This window comes from Polypterus senegalus, chromosome 16 (assembly GCF_016835505.1).
Source record: "Polypterus senegalus isolate Bchr_013 chromosome 16, ASM1683550v1, whole genome shotgun sequence".
In the NCBI taxonomy this organism is placed as follows: Eukaryota; Metazoa; Chordata; class Cladistia; order Polypteriformes; family Polypteridae; genus Polypterus; species Polypterus senegalus.
This window is the reverse complement of record NC_053169.1, coordinates 4711223-4731315: the sequence shown is the minus strand read 5'-3', so window position 1 is coordinate 4731315 and position 20093 is coordinate 4711223.

Here is a 20093-nt window from a genome sequence, read left to right as displayed (position 1 = left end):
ACGAGCCAATTCCAAACAGCCATACTTCAGACCAATGGGGCACAGAATACCTTCACACCTGCCACCCCCAAAACCTTTTGCTCGGCTGATGCTTGCCAGCTCGGTAGACTGGCTTTCCTGTGGGGGTTGATTGAGAGGGTCCTGCAGAGATACATTTGCCAATCTTGTTTGAGGCACTTCCCCCTACCCTGTCGTAAAATTCACTATCCTGACTAAATAAGTCCTAGGGGTTAAACATGAATGCTTCCCACTAATGAAATACTAAAATTACATTTGCTTTGCCTAAGTTACAAATAAAGACAGGCAAATTATTTATCAACTTGTATGCACAATTTCACACCACAACAAGGTGCTACAAGGGGATGGAGAAAGCGAATGCCCTGAACCCATTTTTTTCATAGATTTTCTCTTCCACAGCCAACTTCTTCCAATGGCCAGTCCCACCACACCATCCCAACTACATCAACTGGAACGGCCAGTGAGGAGTCCACCTCTGCCCATCAGTATGGGCCATCCATAAGTGAAGACCACGTGAGGAGCAACACACAGGAAAAGCTGCGGGACCAGACGGAGTCAGTCCTCAAGTTCTTGAGGCTTGAGATGACCAGCCGTGTGGTGTCCTCTGTCACCCCTTCAGCCTGTCCCCTAAGGCTTCAGACAGTGCCACTGCTGTGCACTTGCCCTGTTTGCCTCGTCACCTAATGACTACAGGGCACTAACTGGCACTTACACGTCACTCATCCTGTTTCTGTTCCCACCATTTCATGGAACTCTTTGGTCTGCTAAGTGGCTACACTGCAACAAGGCCACGCAGTCTTCTGCATGAAAACACTAAATATGTTTGAGTCAAATTGTTTGTTTGTTTTGTTTTTTTTTTGCTATGGGCTGTTAGGAATGAAGATTACTGTTTTCCTTTTGTTGTATGTTTGTACTAATTTTATATTTACGAGTTTCACCAAACTGAATTCCATGTGACTGGTTTTGTTATGGCAATAATGCACAATATCATTTGTCACATCATGTTTGTCTATATGACAGTTATGACTCTCATGGAGCCTCCTGTTACTGACGCATTCATGTGACCTTCTTAGTGTCCTGCTTGTGGTGTTGTGGGTCCACAGCTCTCTCAGCAAAGGCCAGTTTTTTAAATAAATAATCGCCGCGCTCGCGGCTTAGCGGGGTGGCTGTAGCGGGTCTCAGGGCGATCTGCAGTGTGGGCATTTCTCACCTAGTGCACAGGTGGGGGACTGCCCACATCCGTGATTGTTCCTGGGGCTGCCAATGTGCTGCAGCTGCTATGGCCCCTCAATATATAGAAGCGCGAGTCGGCTAGGAAGGAGGAAGAACAAAAAGAGAACAAGGAAAAGAAAGACGGAGGTGGCTGGAAAAAGCAGGATGCGACAGAGAGACAGGGCGAGAGCCGGCGCAGGTGAGTGAGATGGCTGTAGAGAGCTGTATGGGAAGCCTGGGTGTTAGGCCGACACCCGGGAGTCGTAGTAGTGGTCGCTCCCGCTGAGTGAACGAGTAGCGGGAGTGACCATTGAATGGCGACTGACCGCGTAAGGCCGGGATGGCAGTGGGAGTTGGGAGGCTTGGTGCTGAAGTCCTTGGTGGGAGCGTCCTGGTTATCAAGGATTCTAAGTCTCGGGCCTGGGATGAGCGCCAGAATGAAGCCAGGATCGGGAGGCCTCCAGATCGGTGTTGAGGAATGAAAGGACAGCTCCAGAGAGAGTGTCTCGCCTGCTGCGCGGCCCAAACGGGAGAAGCAGGTGAGACGCTAGTTTAAAAGAAGCACTGGGCTTATTGTTTTAAAGGACTACTGCCAGCAACGTTTTAACTTCAGGTTTTAAAGGATTGTGTTTTTGTATTTTTTTTAAACCTCCACATGTCACTTTTGTTTTAATGGATTATTTATTTAATGATGACATTTTGGGAACCACTGCACTTTACTTTATTTGAACACTTTTGGTTGTTTGTAAAATTAAAGCACTTTGCACTTTTCTTGTACCATCCCCTTGCTATTGTTGCCTCACTGTCTAGCTCATCTCGGTTATAACTATCGACGGTGTTGCGTTCAAGGGCTCCCGAACAGCGAATGGGAGCATGGAGTAGAACCCGCATCGTCACACATATCAGAGCCACTGCTTCATCACCCAAGCCGCAGAATGGGTCTCCACAGCGGGAGGGCCGAGAGTCAGACACGCGTTTGGACTGACTGGCAGAGTCACTTCAACAGGAAAGTTCAAATCCGTTTCTCTTTGTTGAGCGCTCGCCAATGAGTGCTTTGACAAGTCCACAGTGTAATAAAGCAACTTCAATGACAGTGACATGAAAGGAACCCAACTACAGTAAATAAGTCCAGTAATATTACTGTTGACAATGGAGGAGAGGAAAAGGGAAACAGCAGAAAATAAAACTCTGAGAAGTCCACAGTCAGTCATACCCTGAAGTCAAGAGAGTGAAAGTCAGACGCAGTCACCGCTCTCCAGACCACTGCCAACTAGATGCCCACCACCACCTGCTCATTCTACAGTGTGAGCTGGGTGATCTAATAGGATGATAAAGTCCTTTCATCTTTGGAAACGAAGGTTCTCAAGTATCTCTGGTGTCTTTTCCACCCACAGGCAGGAGAAGAACTTGTGGTTGCCAACAGGACAAGGAGTCTTAGCAGATGACCTCTTCTCTGGTTTGTGTACTTCTGGTTATTTTTGAACTTTAACAGCCTTAGACACATTTGTGGGCCAGTTAAGGCAGAGGCATGCCCTTTGAGCTGTGGTGAGGCTGTCTGGGGTGAGGTCTGACCTAATGGGGCCCACACCTAAATTAAGAACAGGTTTGGCCAATTTTGTGAGTTTTTGGAGGCCTACAGCTAATGTTTGTGTTTCATTGTGACAGAAAATCACAACACACATGAAAAAAAAGCTTTTGTTTTTGAACAATCTTTCTACAGCAGTAAGTCAGTAACTGTTGGTGCCGTTCAGAGAATTTGGTTTGGTTTGCCGGTACAGCTTTACCTACACATATATATGGAAACATGGCGTCTCTGTGGTCACAGATGTTAAGAGTGGTGACCAGCAGGGGGCAGCGCTGGGGCCGCTGCTATTCTTAATATCTATAAATGATTTAGTTCGGAATAAAAGGAACAAGCTGGTGAAGTTTGCAGATGATATCAAGATAGGTGGATTAGCAGATCATTTGGAATCCGTTATATCATCACAGAAGGACTTGGACAGCATGACTGGCTTGGGCAGATTTGAGGCAGCAGATGAAATTTAATGTCAGGAAATGTAAAGAATTACAGATAGGAAGTCAAAATATTAGGTTTGAATACACAATGGGGGTCAGAAAATCGAGAGTCCACCTTATGAGAAGGACTTAGGAGTCGTAGTGGACTCGATGCTGTCAACTGTCAGACAGTGTTCAGAAGCCATTAAGAAGGCTAACAGAATGTCAGGTTATATAGCGCCTTGATGTGTGGAGTTCAAGTCACAGGAGGTTCAGCTCAGGCTTTATAACACACTGGTGAGACCTCATCTGGAGTCCTGGGTGCAGTTTGGGTCTCCAGGCTACAAAAAGGACATAACAGCACAAGAGAAGGTCCAGAGAAGAGCGACTGGGCTGATTCAGGGCTACAGGGGATGAGTTATGAGAGAAGATTAAAAGAGCTGAGCCTTCACGGTTTAAACAAAAAAAGATTAAGAGGTGACCTGACTGAAGTGTGCAAAACAATGAAGGGAATTAGTCCAGCGGGTCGAGGTGGCGGCTTTTAAATGAGCTCATCAAGAACATGGGGGCACAGTTGGAAACTTGTGAAGGGTTAATGTCACATAAACATTAGGAAGTTTTTCTTTACACAAAGAACGACAGACACTTGGAATAAGCGACTAAGTAGTGTGGTGGACAGGAAGACGTTAGGGACTTTCAAAACTCGACTTGAGGTTTTTATGGAAGAAATAAGTGGACAGGACTGGCGAGCTTTATTGGGCTGAATGGCCTGTCCTCATCCAGAGTGTTCTAATGTTGTTCTAGTGGTAAAGTTGTGAAATGCACAGAAGCAATTAAAAAAGGCAAATAAGATGTTAGGTTATATCATAAAAACTGTTAGATTTAAGTTAAGGGACGTTACGATCAAACTACACAACACTCCAGATGCTGTCTCACGAGTGCGTTGTGTGCAGTTCTGGTCACCACAGTATAAGAAAGGCATAGCAGCACTTGAAGCCATGCAGAGGAGAGCAACCAAGTGCATCATGGGACTGAAGGATGTGTCCTACTGTGACAGACTCAGAGAATTAAACCTGTTTATTCTCGAGTGGAGGTGTCTACGTGGGGACCTCATCCAGGTCTATAAAATCCTCAGATGCATCGACAAAGTCCAACAAGCAACATTCTTTCAGCTTAAGGGTGACTGACATACTCGAGGATATCGTTGAAAATTAAAGGGAAGCCAGGGAGCATTTCTTTATGTAAAGAGGTGTGGGACTCTGGAACCAAGTATGAAAGCAGAAACCTTGGGAAGGATCTAGACAAGATCTTGGGACAGCTTAGCTGTTAGCTAAACAAATGGGCTTGATGGTCTCCTCTCGCTTGTCAAATGTCTTATGTTTCGTATGTTTCAGTCGCCTTCACTTGTTGTTTTCTAGGAGTTAACATGACCGTTCCACTCTCTGCTTGCACCAAGCAGCCATCGGCTTTTTATGGGCTGAAGGTGGACCAGGGGATGGAGTCTTTGTTGGTTCCTCAGAACCATGGTATGGCCTTGCTCAGTGTTGTCATCAGCAGTGAATAAGCGTCCTGCTCCTTCTTCATGCTTAACACTACTCTGAATACATTTGAACTTGTCAGTGCATTCATAAACACTCCACTTTGGCAAAACGTTCTGCATATTGTGGAGAAAGGCTTCTATAGGATGGTCCATAACTTAAAAGTTTATTACATAGAAAATCACCCAAAAAATCGCGGACCATCGAGAAGTGTGCGAACTGATGACACTACTATTCATAGTGGCTACAAAATCTGTACTTACCCTACTCTCTCTTCTGTTCTTTTCCCGTGGTGGCGACCTGCACCACCACCACCACCTGATCAAAGCCCCGTGATGTCCCAACATTGACGGATTAAAGGCCAGAAGTCCACGTGACCGTCATCATCACGTCCTTCCTTGAGAACCCTAAATACAATGAGGACTGATCATTTATGTTAAGTAGAATGCCCAGTGGGCCCTGCTGGTCTCTTGGCATCGGACCCCCTGCAAATTTTATTTTTTCTCCAGCTTTTTTTTTTGTTTTTTCTGCCCTACCTGGCCATTGGACCTTACTTTTATTCTATGTTAATTAGTGTTCCCTTATCTTAATTCTTATTTTTGTCTTTTTTCCTCTTTCTTCATCATGTAAAGCACTTTGAGTGACATTATTTGTATGAAAATGTGCGACAGAAATAAAGGTTGTTGTTGTTGTTGCTGCTGCAAATGAACCAATAAATTCATAAACTCAAACGGATGTCGTTTGTCTAATCCACAGTCCATTCTAAACACGGCGTTTTATTTTTCAGTTGGTTAGTTAAAAACCGCCTTAGGGCATCCAAAGAAAATGTTTAAAATGCCCGCAGTGTCACTTGTGTCACGCATGTTAGTTTTTAAACGCATTCATGCGACGCTGTGTTCTGTTGTTTTCAAGAGTGAAATAACAAAGTTTTTGTAACCCAAACATTTACTTAAACATAAAGTGATCAAATCTGAGATTGTAGAAAGTGATTAGTGGGTGCTCAGTACCGTAAAAGAAAAGCGGAAAAAGACACAAATATTAAAGAATGAGGGCTTCTTTGGGTATATTTTTTAAAGCAGATAAAATGGAAAGTGTAAATTTAGAAATTAAGTATCAAAATGTGAAACGCCAGACAAGAGTGGCATTTGAGGGCTGAAAGTGGCCCCGTGCCCGTGCCTAAGGGGGTCCTGCGTGTCCCATTTGAGCGGATTTGTCAAATTCTATTATAAATATTTGAGTTACTTCTAAGAGGAACCTTTTTAAAACCCCTCTTCAAGGTCAAATTCCAAACATGTACGTCTTTGAAAACATCCCACAGTCCGAATATTAAAGCACAAAAACATGATAACCGTCTGACATGACACCAACGTGAGTTATGACAATGACGTCCTGCATATCGAGACTCCAACTAGACTTTTCTAGAAGAGGCCCCGCTAATTTCTGCATGACACCGCATTGCATTTCGCACTGTCGTGGTATTGTCATGAATTATGAATGGCACTTTTTTAATATATTATATCGTTATATTTTGATAAACTCCACCTGTTATCTTGCAAAAATTTAGCTGAATACTGTAATGAGAAAATCCGGTGTATTTAAATTCACACGCTAGTTTATACAGTTCACACATACCGGTAACAGCCAGCGTTTGACGTAACCGGCCCGCGTGGGATTGGTCAGCCCTAGGACCCCCCTGACCTCCGACACCCCCCACAAGGCCTCCTCTGACGCCAGAAGGATCAGATGAAAAGCAACATACAGAAATAGCAGACAGAGTGTGAAGGTCAAAACACTGAAATGTCTTGTGATGCCCCAGAATGGCCTGACACAGTTAATGATCATAATGGTATAATGGTCACCATTATCTAAACATCTTTTATAATATAAAATGGCGTCTGTGACTGGCTTGTGGTAAACTAATGTTACTTGAACCTGAGTAACCAGTTTGTCTGTCGCTCCCTTTTGTGCCATCAATAATCTAAAACAGGGGTCCTCAATCCCAGTCCTGGAGGGCCGCAGTGGCTGCAGGTTTTTGCTCCAATCCATTTGCTTAGTAAGAAGCCCTTAGTGCTCAAGTAACATTTCTGCGTCACTTTAGTTGTCTCACTCATTAAGATTTTGAACCCTTATTGCTTACTTTAGACTTAAACAGCCGTATTCTCGGTTTTTAATTTGCTCCTAATTAGCAATAAGATGCAAAGGACAAAAGAGAGCAGCGTTTCTCCATTTACACCGGTGTGTATTTATCATGAACTATTGAGTTTAATTAAATACTTGAGAGGAAAGTGAAGAGAAAAAAGTGAAGCACTGAGGATTACTCCTCCATTTTAACCTTCAGATCATTTGGATGAGATCCTTAGAAAAGGAAAGGAAATCCAGGACATGAGAATGAGCTGACATAGCAGAGTTAAAGAACAAACAAGCCATGAAATGAAATTATTGGCAACAATTGCTTTCTAATTAAGCAACTGGGTGAAGAACAAAAACCTGCAGCCACTGCGGCCCTCCAGGACTGGGACTGAGGACCCCTGTTTTAGATTATTGATGGCACAAAAGGGAGCGACAGACAAACTGGTTACTCAGGTTCAAGTAACATTACTTTACCACAAGCCAGTCACAGACGCCATTTTATATTATAAAAGTGTTGAGATCTTAGTTATTATCCATCCGTTATCCAACTACAGGGTCATGGGGGTCTGCTGGAGGCAATCCCAGCCAACACAGGGCGCAAGGCAGGAAACAAACCCCAGGCAGGGTGCCAGCCCACTGCAGGGGACACACACGGGACAATTTAGGACCGCCAATGCACCTCACCTGCATGTCTTTGAACTGTGGGAGGAAATCCACGCAGACACAGTGAGAACATGCAAACTCCACGCAGGGAGGACCCGAGAAGTGAACCCAGATGGGTCTCCTAAGTGTGAGGCAGCAGCGCTACCCACTGCGCCACCGTGCCACCCCTTAGTTAATCTGCTCACCTAAATCAATGCTGTGTGTTCTGACTTTGTCAACGGTTCAAATTGGTTTAACAACTGAAGGAAACGGTGAGTGGAAACACCTTAACTTGTTGTGACAGCGGCACGAATCATTTAACGGCTCACAAACAGAGGCTCGAGCTGGAGGTGAAGTCTGAAACGACTCGACTGAGGAGGGTGAAGGAGTGCATCGGAACGGCTAAGAGTGCACAGCAGGGCTCATACAAAGACAGGCACGGACATTTCTTACAACTCCTCCCTTCAATTAACAGCAACATCTGATTCAGTTACATCTGAACATTTACTGAGAATTCAAGGAGATCAAATACTTTAACAATAGCCAATAATACAAACAAAATCTAATATGTAAGGTAAAAAATGCTAAATATTACAGTATCACTGTAGACTGCACAACAGATATTAGTCGCATAGAACAGATGACTATGTCTCTATATGTACAGAAAACGACCAAACAAAAGCAGAAATCTGTGCTGCTTTATTTGGAGTCACGCTGAAGGAATTGGAGGCAAATAATCTACTGATTGAAGAGTTAAGAGGACACGAGAGGAAAGAAGTCAGCTGTCCACAAACGCGTCCTCCAGCCTTCTTCATTCATTCCTGTCCTTCCCTTAATCTCGTAGTAAATGACGCAGTTATGTCGTCAAAGGATGCAGTTGCATGTTTTGATGCCATAAGAAAGTTGTATGCATTTTTTTCGGGTTCTACACATAGATGGGGCGTATAAAAAAAACAAAACCCATATTTCTAAATTAACATTAAAGCCTCACAGCACAAGTGACGTGTGGTCAGGGGAGCCTCACCTGTCATCATGAAAAGTAAAAACAACTAATAATGATAACATGAAATAATTGTGTCCACTGGTTTGTGCTATAAATTTGTTTTCTCTGTGATTCCAATAATTTTGATCATTTTTACAGTCAAAATCGCTGGCTCTATGTATCTCTGGCTCATGCCTTTAATGAAGGGTGGCACAGTGGTGCAGTGGGAGCAGTTAGGAGAGCCGTCTGGGTTCACTTCCCGGGTCCTCCCTGCGCGGAGTTTGCTTGTTCTCCCCGTGTCTGCGTGGGTTTCCTCCCACAGTCCAAAGACATGCAGGTGAGGTGCATTGGTGTGTGTGTGTGTGTGTGTGTGTGCCCTGTGTTGTCTGGGATTGGCTACAGCAGACCCCGTGACATTGTAGTTAGGATATAGCGGGTTGGATAATGGATGGATGGATATCTTTAATGAATGTGTGTGACATATTTAATCTTGCTGTTCGAACATAAAACCGCAGTGAGAAGGCAGAAGGTGAGGCAGACAGTACCGTGGCACCCTGAAGGGGGCGCATGTGAGCCCAACAGGTGCTCATTGCTGCTGTTCTTCTACGCTGAGCCGCCAATAAGTTCGCGATATCAGAAAGTCACGTGCACTGCGGCGCTCCGTTTATTTTTATTTTTTGTTTGGCTTTGGCTTACTGCCAAAATGGAAGATTAAGATTTTTAAAACTAAATGAAAATAAGGAGGGACTTTTACAAGAAAGTAACGGAGATATTCGTGGAATAGGATAGGCGCATGGACGTCATTTACAAATAAAGGTAAGACAATAAACGGTTTTCAGTTTTATAAAAAGATGGGATCAGACCAAGAAGAAAACAACACAATATTTAAAAACTAAATTTTGACCTTAAATAAAATATTCTTTTGTTTTTCTTGTTATCCTTTTGTTGAACAGTCTGTATTAAAATTAATTAAAGCATTAGAATTAAAAGCTTTTATCCATCCATCCATTATCAAACTCGCTATATCCTAACTGCAGGGTCACGGAGTCTGCTGGAGCCAATCCCAGACAACACAGAGCGCAAGGCAGGGCGCCAGCCCACCGCAGTAAAAGCTTTTTAAAAACAACTAAATATTTCAATTCAGGTTTTTTTTTTTTGTACACCACTCTGTACTTTCATTTGTATTAATGAGTAGGAATTGTGGAATCGCAACGGTAAATCTAGAACATGGAGGGTGAGGAGCAAATGCGCTCTCTCCGCTCTTTCTTATCGAAATATGCGCCACCTGTGTGTGTGTCAAGAGTCCTGATGAGATATGAAACACAACCAGTAGTCAATGTGCAGGCAGGCTGACAACTGAACAGTGAATCGGCGACTCTTTGGCGTTCACAGATTTGTAAATGCCACTCTGAAGGAGTCACCAGCCATGAACCTCGCCGCACGTCACTGCTGTGCAGGCAAAGTCGACTTGAAGTCATTCGTCCCCTCAGGCATCGATTGGGTCGGGAGATGACACATGTGACACAAAACTGGAAACGCACGAAGATGAGTCAGGTGATTAAATGGCCAGGCATGAAGCTCAGTTCCTAGAATTGAAATTACAGAATTTTCAGTTTCTGTGTGCCATTGTTGCATGGCATAGCATTTTACATCTCATCAATACCGCTAGTAAAATGCTTCAGCAAATTAATACGCAAGTGTCGGCGACTGTCCGTGAGTTAGAAAACGTTTTAAATGACACCGATCTGATGAAGGCTTCGATAATACAGCAAAAGAAGCAAAAGAGTTAGCAGATCAGTTGGAAGTTACAGTAGAATTTCTTATTGCCTCCTCTGCCAGACCAAGAAAAACCAAAACTAGACAGTTGGGCTGTCAGTCAGAAGATAATCCGATAAACGATCCCAGAACAAAATTCAAAATTGTTTTTTTTTTTTCAACGTGCTGCTTGGCGATGAATTAAATAAAGAGTTTTATGCAACTCCAGTTGCATATAGTTCATATTTCTTTTTTTATTTTTATGCGATATAAACAAATTGCAAGAAATCCCGAAAAGTGATCTTATATTAAAATGTAGAAATTTGGAAAATGTGGGCCGTACAAAAAATCTAAAAGGCATGCAATAGAACTGGCAGATGAGTTGGATGTTTGTGTAGTTCAGTTAATAAAAGGTGAACACCCTCGGATGTATTTACAGGTGCCGGTCATAACATTAGAATATCATGACATATAAAGTTGATTTATTTCAGTAATTCCATTCAAAAAGTGAAACTTGTATATTAGATTCATTCATTACACACAGACTGATGTATTTCAAATGTTTATTTCTTTTAAATTTGATGATAATAGCTGACAACTAATGAAAGTCCCAAATTCAGCATCTTGGAAAATTAGAATATCAATGAAGACCAATGCAAAAAAAGGATTTTTAGAAATGTTGGCCAACTGAAAGGTATGAACATGAAAAGTCTGAGCAGGTACAGCACTCGATATTTAGTTGGCCTGGATTACTGCAGCAATGCCACGTGGCATGGAGTCGCTCAGTCTGTGGCACTGCTCAGGTGTTAGGAGAGCCCATGTTGCTCTGATAGTGGCCTTCAGCTCTTCTGAATTCTTGGCTCTGGCGTATTTCATCTTCCTCTTCACAATAGATTTTCTATGGGGTTAAGGTCAGGCGAGTTTGCTGGCCAATCAAGAACAGGGATGCCATGGTCCTTAAACCAGGTACTGGTAGTTTTGGCACTTTGTGCAGGTGCCAGGTCCTCTTGGAAAATGATATCTGCATCTCCATAAAGTTCATCAGCAGCAGGAAGCATGAAGTGCTCTAAAACATCCTGGTAGACGGCTGCATTGACCTTGGACCTCAGAAAACACAATGGACCAACACCAGCAGATGACATGGCACCCCAAACCATCACTGACTGTGGAAACTTTACACTGGACCTCAACGTGGATTCTGTGCCTCTCCTCTCTTCCTCCAGACTCGGGGACCTTGATTTCCAAAGGAAACGCAAAATTTACTTTCATCAGAGAACATAACTTTGGACCACTCGGCAGCAGTCCAGTCGAGACACTTCTGACGCTGTCTGTTGTTCAAGAGTGGCTTGACACAAGGAATGCGACAGCTGAACCAAACTCATGTCTTGCATACGTCTGTGTGTGGAGGTTCTTGAAGCACTGACTCCAGCTGCAGGCCACTCTTTGTGAATCTCCACCACAGTTTTGTTTCACAAACCTCTCCAGGGTACAAGCGGTTATCCGTATTGCTTGTCTACTTTTTTCTACCACATCTTGTCCTTCCCTTCGCCTCTCTCTGTTAATGTGCTTGGACACAGAGCTCTGTGAACAGCAGGCCACTTTAGCAATGACCTTTGGTGTCTTGTCCTTCTTGTGTGAGGTGTCAATGTCTTTTGGACAACTGTCAAGTCAGCAGTCTTCTCCATGATTGTGTAGCCTACAGAACTCGACTGAGAGACCATTTAAAGGCGTTTGAGTTCATTAGCTGATTAGAGTGAGTGTGGCACCAGGTGTCTTCGATAGATAGATAGATATGAAAGGCATTATATGATAGATAGATAGATAGATAGATAGATAGATAGATAGATAGATAGATAGATAGATAGATAGATAGATAGATAGATAGATAGATAGATAGATGAAAGGCACTATATAATAGATAGATAGATAGATAGATAGATAGATAGATAGATAGATAGATAGATAGATAGATAGATAGATAGATAGATAGATCCTTTATTATATTGAACCTTTTCATGATATTCTAATTTTCCGAGGTACTGCATTTGGGACTTTCATTAGTTGTCAGTTATAATCATCAAAATTAAAAGAAATAAACATTTGAAATACATCAGTCTGTGTGTAATGAATGAATCTAATATACAAGTTTCACTTTTTGAATGGAATTACTGAAATAAATCAACTTTATATGTCATGATATTCCAATTTTATGATCAGCACCTGTAAATATGCCGGGGTCAGCGTGTTTGTTTTTTCCAAACGTGGCGATGGCTTTACAAATTTTAGAAATATTACCAATCAGTGCTGCTGCTGCTGCCGGGAGAAGCTTCTCAGAATTGAAATGAATTAAAAACCATCATCAGTGTCAGACCAAAGACTAACTAAGTGATTTAGCAACTCTTTACTTTGAACATAAGCTCGGTGAGGATTGAAATTTTAGGGAAATACTGCAGTAAAAGAATTCACTTCAATCAAATTTTCTATTAAAAAAAGTAAAAAACAAAAAAACTTGTTTTAATGTGTTTTAATAGCAATCAGTGAAACACTCGTCAAATCATCATACAATCTCCTCCTCCTCGATCTTCTAACAGGTAACGTGTTTGAAAAAAAGGTGACTTTTGTTTTGCTTTTTTGACTTTGAAAACGGGGGGCGTCGCGTTCATCTTTTGCCCAGGGCATCATATCTTCCAGGGCCGGCCCTGCGCTGCCATTCCGTTCAGTTATGTAGTCCGCATGTCTGAACTCTAAATGGAAGACCAACGCAGCCATGACACTTGGAATCACTAATTCCTTTTTTTTTGTGTCTGGCTTAAACCGTATATCTGGGAGGTTCATTTATTTTCAGTCATTTAGTCACAAAAGGGTGCCGGGCATGCAGTTATCTTGATGAATGATCCTGATATGCACATTAGAAATATCTTGCTGACAATCGACATTCCTTGTAAAAACACTTGTGCTGCTGTTCACACTCAGAAACACTGCCGTTATCAACCTGTCACATCTCTAACATTTACACACAGACTCTCCTTTCAACTCTGATGCCTTAGGCCTGCTGTGCCTAACATTCACACTCAGCTATACTGTCATGAAATATTCTGCTCAAGTTCAAATAGACTGGGATTATTACAATCCGATCAAACAACGAATCCAAGAACGTGCTTAGTTTCTAACGGCAAACATAAAGTAGTCCATCAGTCATTAACCAACCCGCTATATGCTAACTACAGGGTCGCGGGGGTCTGCTGGAGCCAATCCCAGCCAACACAGAGCGCAGGGCAGGGTGCCAGCCCACTGCAGGACACACACACACACACACACGGGACAATTTAGGATCACCAATGCACCTAACCTGCATGTCTTTGGACTGTGGGTGGAAACACGGGGAGAACATGCAAACTTCACGCAGGGAGGACCGGGGTAGCGAACTCAGGTCTCCTTACTGCGAGGTAGCAGCGCTACCCACTGCGCCACCGTGCCACCGTGCTGCCTACATAAAGTAGTTTGTGGTGCAAATGACCGACATGCACGTTGCAGGATTCCGTGAAGGCAACACTTGCCATTCACAGGAAACCCAACATCTTCTAACATTCGTCTGGTTTGGTGGACGATTGAAAGCAGCGGCTTTATAGGTCAGTGAAACTAGGTGATGATGATGATGATGATGATGATGATGACGACGACATTTCTCGTAATTACACTTTTGTGTTTGTTTTTCTTTATTTGAGCCCAGCCCAGTTTGTTTGTGCCAAAGGCTTTATTCTCTTTTCATTTTCTTTCTGCAGCAATCACATTCTTGACGTTCTTGTCGCACAATCAACAGGCTTCCTTTATTTAGGCAGCTGTCTCTTCGCTGATTGATTTGAAAGTTTTTTAGATCTCACATTCCGATAATGTACTTTCCAATGCGGAGCCCTGCCGATGGCTCATTCTGTCAGCTTCTCCGGTAGATTGACGACTTCAGATCCGCGACAGGGCACCGCGCGTACATTTCTTGGGGTTTTTGCAATTCATCTGTGAATTTCAGTCAGAAATCAAAGGGATCGCAATGGAGGGGTTCGGGCTGATGATGCGCTGGTGCACAATTCAGACTCCTTTTTGTCTTTTCTTGTAAATCAGTTCTGAATAAAAAGCGTGACAGCTTTAATTATCACAGGCATGAGATAAAATAAATCTTCAGATCTGGAAGAACAGGTACAGCATCCAAAGTTTTTAATCAACCTCTTGTAGTTAAAACATTTAGAAATAACAAGGACACGGTCCAATTATTTCTGTATTTCTATAAATGGAGCTCAAGCAGGTTAAGAAAATTGCTGGCAGCCGTAAATGCATCATCATCTTTGTAAGTCCATTCTCATTAAAATAAAGTTCAGCTGAGTCTGGATAAAAGCCTAATAAACTTGTTTATGTTTTATGCCTCTCGCATTAATCCTCTGCTGATTCGGCACTAATGATAATTGATAAGAAGGACAAGTCAAAGAATTGGAGTCAGGGGGAGAACTTTGAGAATCGTCTGCAGCTCAACCTCAGCAGAGCCGAAGCAACTCTTGATGGAGTCTCGCGCTTATCAGTCAAGTGACGGTGTTCTTGTGCTGATTTAATGCCACTGCAAAGTGCCAGATGTGAGCCAGTCTTGCACCCACAGATGTAAGACAGTAGCACAGCCTCAAGGCTCCAGACTGCCACAGACAGCAGTCAAGCATGCAGTCCTGCCATGCATGGCTAACAGTTAACTTCTGTTGGTATGCAGAATGGATCAGAAGAACCGTCAAAGTAAGCAGAATGTCATACAGGAGCAGTAGAGTGCATATCGTGTTTCCCCGAAAATAAGACCTACTCTAAAAATAAGCCCTAGCGTGATTTCCAGGCTGCTCTGTAATTTAAGGCCTACCCCAAAAATAACTCAAGTAGAGATTGTCAGCTGAAAAGTAAGGTACCTAAGGCCGGGTTTATACTTCACGTGATGCGACGCATGTGCCCGAAACATCCATTAAATTCTGAGTACACCTTACCACAATATCTCTGAAAAGGATGTTTATTGATTACATCCATCAATCCAGGGATGTGCCCATTCCAGCAGCATCAGCGCAAGACAGAAACAAAATCCCTGGACGGGGCATCAGCTCATCGCAAGGTGAACACAAGCACACACATACACACACTAACGTCATTGTAGTGACCTTCATGTCTTTGGATGGAAAACTGAGCGATGGTGGAAACCCAGCAGGAAAAACAAGCAAACGCCATAAAGACATCTCCCTGTGAGACAGCAGTACTACCGCTCCGCCACAGTGCCACCTTCATGTGTGTAATTATTAACAGTATTCATTATTTAGACAAAGTTAATGATTTATCTGTAAAATGTAACATACATATCTTAATGCATTTCATCATGAAAGTGACATCAAATAGAAATCTAAGGACTCTAAATGTGCAGAGAGCTGGAATATCACAAATTGAATGTGTTTCTGTGTGGCAATCGCTGCCTGTCGCTGCTGTCAGCTCAGGAGGAAGCCCCAGGAGCCCATAGCGATTAACAGCTGGGAAGATTTAGGACGGTCTACTTTAATAATAAAAAAAAGAACGCGGGGTCACACACATACGCATGGGAAACAGCTAAAGGGCCTAAATAATAGCAATTCTACGCCAGACCAGGGGGCGGCAGAGTGTGCCGAGTGTCTCTCTCAGTCTCTTACAGACCATTCTTGGGAAATCCCACTGGGTTTCGGCGGCGATGATGACGTGACTTCCAGTCATGAAGACGCCACTTCCATTTCTGGCACTGCTGACATCATTTCCCATCCTAGCTGTTAAAGCCGCCATCGTGTCTTAATGTAAGTCAGTTCTGTTTCGGACTCTGTTCTGTGAACATCGATCATAAAAAATCAAGTTTTGCAGCCGGGCAAACAATATACGGGTGGCTGCCCCAAATCTCCATGATGTCTGTGGCTCGTTTGTTTGACAGAGGTTAAAATGGACATTTCAAGGTTAAAGCCGAAATTTCCACTTTAATCACAAAATGGACAATTTCATTATGTCCTTAATTTTTTTTCTCTGTGGCTCAAATACGCCGGTGTACATTCTTATACTGTTGTGAAGATGCACAGACGATGGTATGTGAGACCTTTAAAATGTATCGCGTCATTAAGTTGGGGAGTATGAGATGCTCGAATATAAAAGCAACATGACTACATTTGTACGTCGGCATTTTACTTCACCACATCGAACCATTCATCAAACATCGAAGCAGGCACATCGATCCTGGAGGATCCTAAAAGTGGCTGGAGTAGCAAGAACTTCAGGGTTTAAATGTGGAGAGTTATGATGACATTCCAGAAGAAGATGACATGACTGTATTTGAATAAATGTATATTGTTGTACATGACTAAATATAAGACATCCCCTGTAAATAAGCCCTAGTGCATCTTTTGGAGTAAAAATTAATATAAGACCCGGTCTTATTTTCTAGGAAACATGGTAGATACAAACCGAATTGAAAAACAAGCAGAGGGTCACATTTATTTCGGTGTCCCTTCAAGACTATTCTAGTTTTGTTTTTCACTCTTTAGAAGCTAGTTATAGATAGGCAGGCACTCGTGGCAATGTTGGATCTTCATTAGTGCTTCTACAATAGCTTGATTCTTTCAGTTTCCCACATTATGGCTCCCATAGTATAATTTTCTTCATCACTTTTTGCATGTGAATTTCTAAGTTTATTTTTCATTAGCCTGGCAATGCCACTTTGTGCTTATGTTTAGACACCACAGTTTTGCAACTGCCTTTCATTGGCATGCTTAAGGTATTTAAGTCTGTTGCCTGGTCGTGTGACATCACTCTCTGCCTATTTAAGATGGTGGCGCACATTCCTTAGTTATCTGAATGTAGATTTGTTCTGCCACTGTTAGACTGGCAAGTTTCATCCTAGTTAAATTAGTGTCTTTTTAAATCTTTATTGATGGTTTTGAAGGACGGAGATTTTGAATCTACCTTTTTGTATTGAAGTCGTATTTTTTTTTTTTTTATCGTTATTGCCGCCTTGCTGTGTTTTGGTTGCTAAAGCCATCTTTGTGTCTTTTGAAGTCATGAACGTCATCTTATTACTTACTGGGGTCAATAGGTGCACAAAAAGGTCACTTCCCGACCTCAGATTTTGAATACCAAATCAAACCTTTTCTTTTTTTGCAGAGAGCTTTTTGAATTACTATTGAATACAGTGAGCCCTCCTCAAAAGATGAAAATCCATGAAGTAAAAACCATACGTTTATATTGTTATTTTTATATTGTCACGCTTGGGTCACAGATCTGCACAGAAACACAGGAGGTTGTAGAAACAGGGACTTTAAAACACTGCAAACAAACATTTGTCTCTTTTTCAAAAGTTTAAACTGTGCTCCATGACAAGACAGAGATGACAGTTCCATCTCACAATTAAAAGAATGCAAACAGATCTTCCTCTTCAAAGGAGTGCGCGTCAGGAGCAGAGAATGGCAGAGAGAGAGAGAGAAAGAGAAAAGGAAACAATCAAAAATCAACAGGTGCTGTTTGGGCTTTTAAGTATGCGATGCACCACACGACAGAGCAGCCGTAAGGAAGGGATCAATGTGAAGGTAGTCTTTCAGCATTTTTCAGAGGAGCGTCCGTATCCTCTAAGCCAGTGTGCAAACAGCCCCGCTGCTCACAGCCCCTCCATCAGTAGCAGAGAATGTCAGAGAGACGGAGAGAGAGAAAGAGAAAATGAAACAATCAAAAATCAATACGTGCTGTTAGAGCTTTTAAGTATGCGAAGCACCGCGTGGGAAGCATATCGTATATCAATGAGGAGTTTTGTTTAATACGTAATACATGCTCTGATTGGGTAGCTTCTCACATCCGCCAATAGCGTCCCTTGTATGAAATCAACTGGGCAAACCAACAGAGGAAGCATATACCAGAAGTAAAAAGACCCATTGTCTGCAGAAATCTGCGAAGCAGCAAAAAATCCGTGATATATATTTAGATATGCTTACATTTAAAATCCGCGATGGAGTGAAGCTGTGAAAGTCGAAGCGCGATATAGCGAGGGATTACTGTACTCCAATTTTTTGATCCTTGTTTCTATTTTTTCGACCTTGATTTTTGTCTCATGCTTTGGCTTTGGTTACCGTATGGTTGACTCCTCGGTTCTCAATCCTTTTTTTGGTTTTAATTAGGTCTCTTCTCCAGCTAACAATTTCAAATCTTTGTGCTGCTTTGCTGGCATAGAAGCTACAAGATGAAACATAGCAGGCACAAGAGCAACAGTGAAGGACCAGGAGGTGAAAATGTTCAATCAAACATGGAGATTATAACCAGGAAGACAGAACGATTATGCATCACAACACTAAACGTAAACCAGAAATCAAAGTGTCAATAAACTAACGACATTATGTATCTCACAAATTGCTCACAGAAGTCTTTATAAGAGCACCCACAAACAAACAGGAAAGACTTACTGGCAATGCCAGCTTAAATGACAATGAGTCAAGGACACCACAGATAATGAATGGCACCCCATGAAAACAAAATGGCCTCATGGTAAATATAAAACCTGATGATACAACACGATAACAAGTCCAAAAACACAAAAGTGAAACTTGTTGCAGTTTCTGATTATTGTTAAATTTCATTCACCTTTCATTTATTCACACGACTGAGCAATGCATGTGACTACGGTCAGGATGGCCCTGATCAATTTTTCATCCATTAGTTTCCATGGCACTTTCTGGCACCGTATGTCCCAACTACCTTGAGGGCCAAGCCACTTACGTCTGGGTTAAATATGTTCCGTGTCCCTCCGTGGATAATGAAAAGAAAAATTCCTCCTTTGAAATGGCGGCAAACCTGGTCGAAAAATCGGGCTGCTTGGAGGTGTTTCGGTACTTTTGTGTTTTGTGTTCACTTCTCTTAGTATCCCACATTCAAAATAATCCTGTAATTAAGTTCCACATAGTTCAAAATCCTGATTAAAAAAATAAAAAGGTCTGAAAGAAACATTTATTAAGACTAGAAAAAAAAAGTTTCTAACATGAATAACTGGATCAAATCTTTTCAAAGACAACGATGATGCCGTGGCCCAAAGTTGTGAGAATGACCCAAGTGCTGGTGTCCACAGTGTGCTGCGTCAGTGTTTTCAGATCTTTGTGTCAGATGTCTCTCTGGTGTACTGAAGTAGAATTACAAGCAGTTCAGGAGTTTCAGAGGCTTTTATTGACAATGACATGAAGTTTATGCACAGAGTCAAGTCAAGCAGAGTTGGCCCTTCTTTCTTTTTCAAGACCTCTACAATTAACCCTTCTGGGCCAAATCCTGACTGATGGCAGCCCATAATCAATGCTTGGAGTTTGTCAGAATGGGTGGTTTTTTGTTTGTCCACCCACATCTTGACCACAAGTTCTCAATGGTATTAAAGTCTGGGGAGTTTCCTGGCCGTGGACCCCAAATGTCGATGTTTTGTTCCCGAGCCACTCAGTTCTCACTTTGGCCTTCTGGCCCGGTGCTCCATCATGTTGGTCACCAAACTGTTCTTGGATGGTTGTCAGAAGTTGCTCTCCGAGGATGTTTTGGTCCCATTCTTTATTCATGGCTGTGTTCTTAGGCCAAATTGTGAGTGAGCCCTGCACTGCCTCGGCTGAGAAGCAACCCTGCGTGACATGAATGGTCTCAGGATGCTTTACTGTTGGCCTGACACAGGACTGACAGTAGCGCCGCTCACCTTTTCCTCTTTTATCCAGATGCCCCAAACAATCGGAAAGGGGATTCATCAGAAAAAATGACTTTCCCCCAGCAGTCCAATCCCAGAATATCAG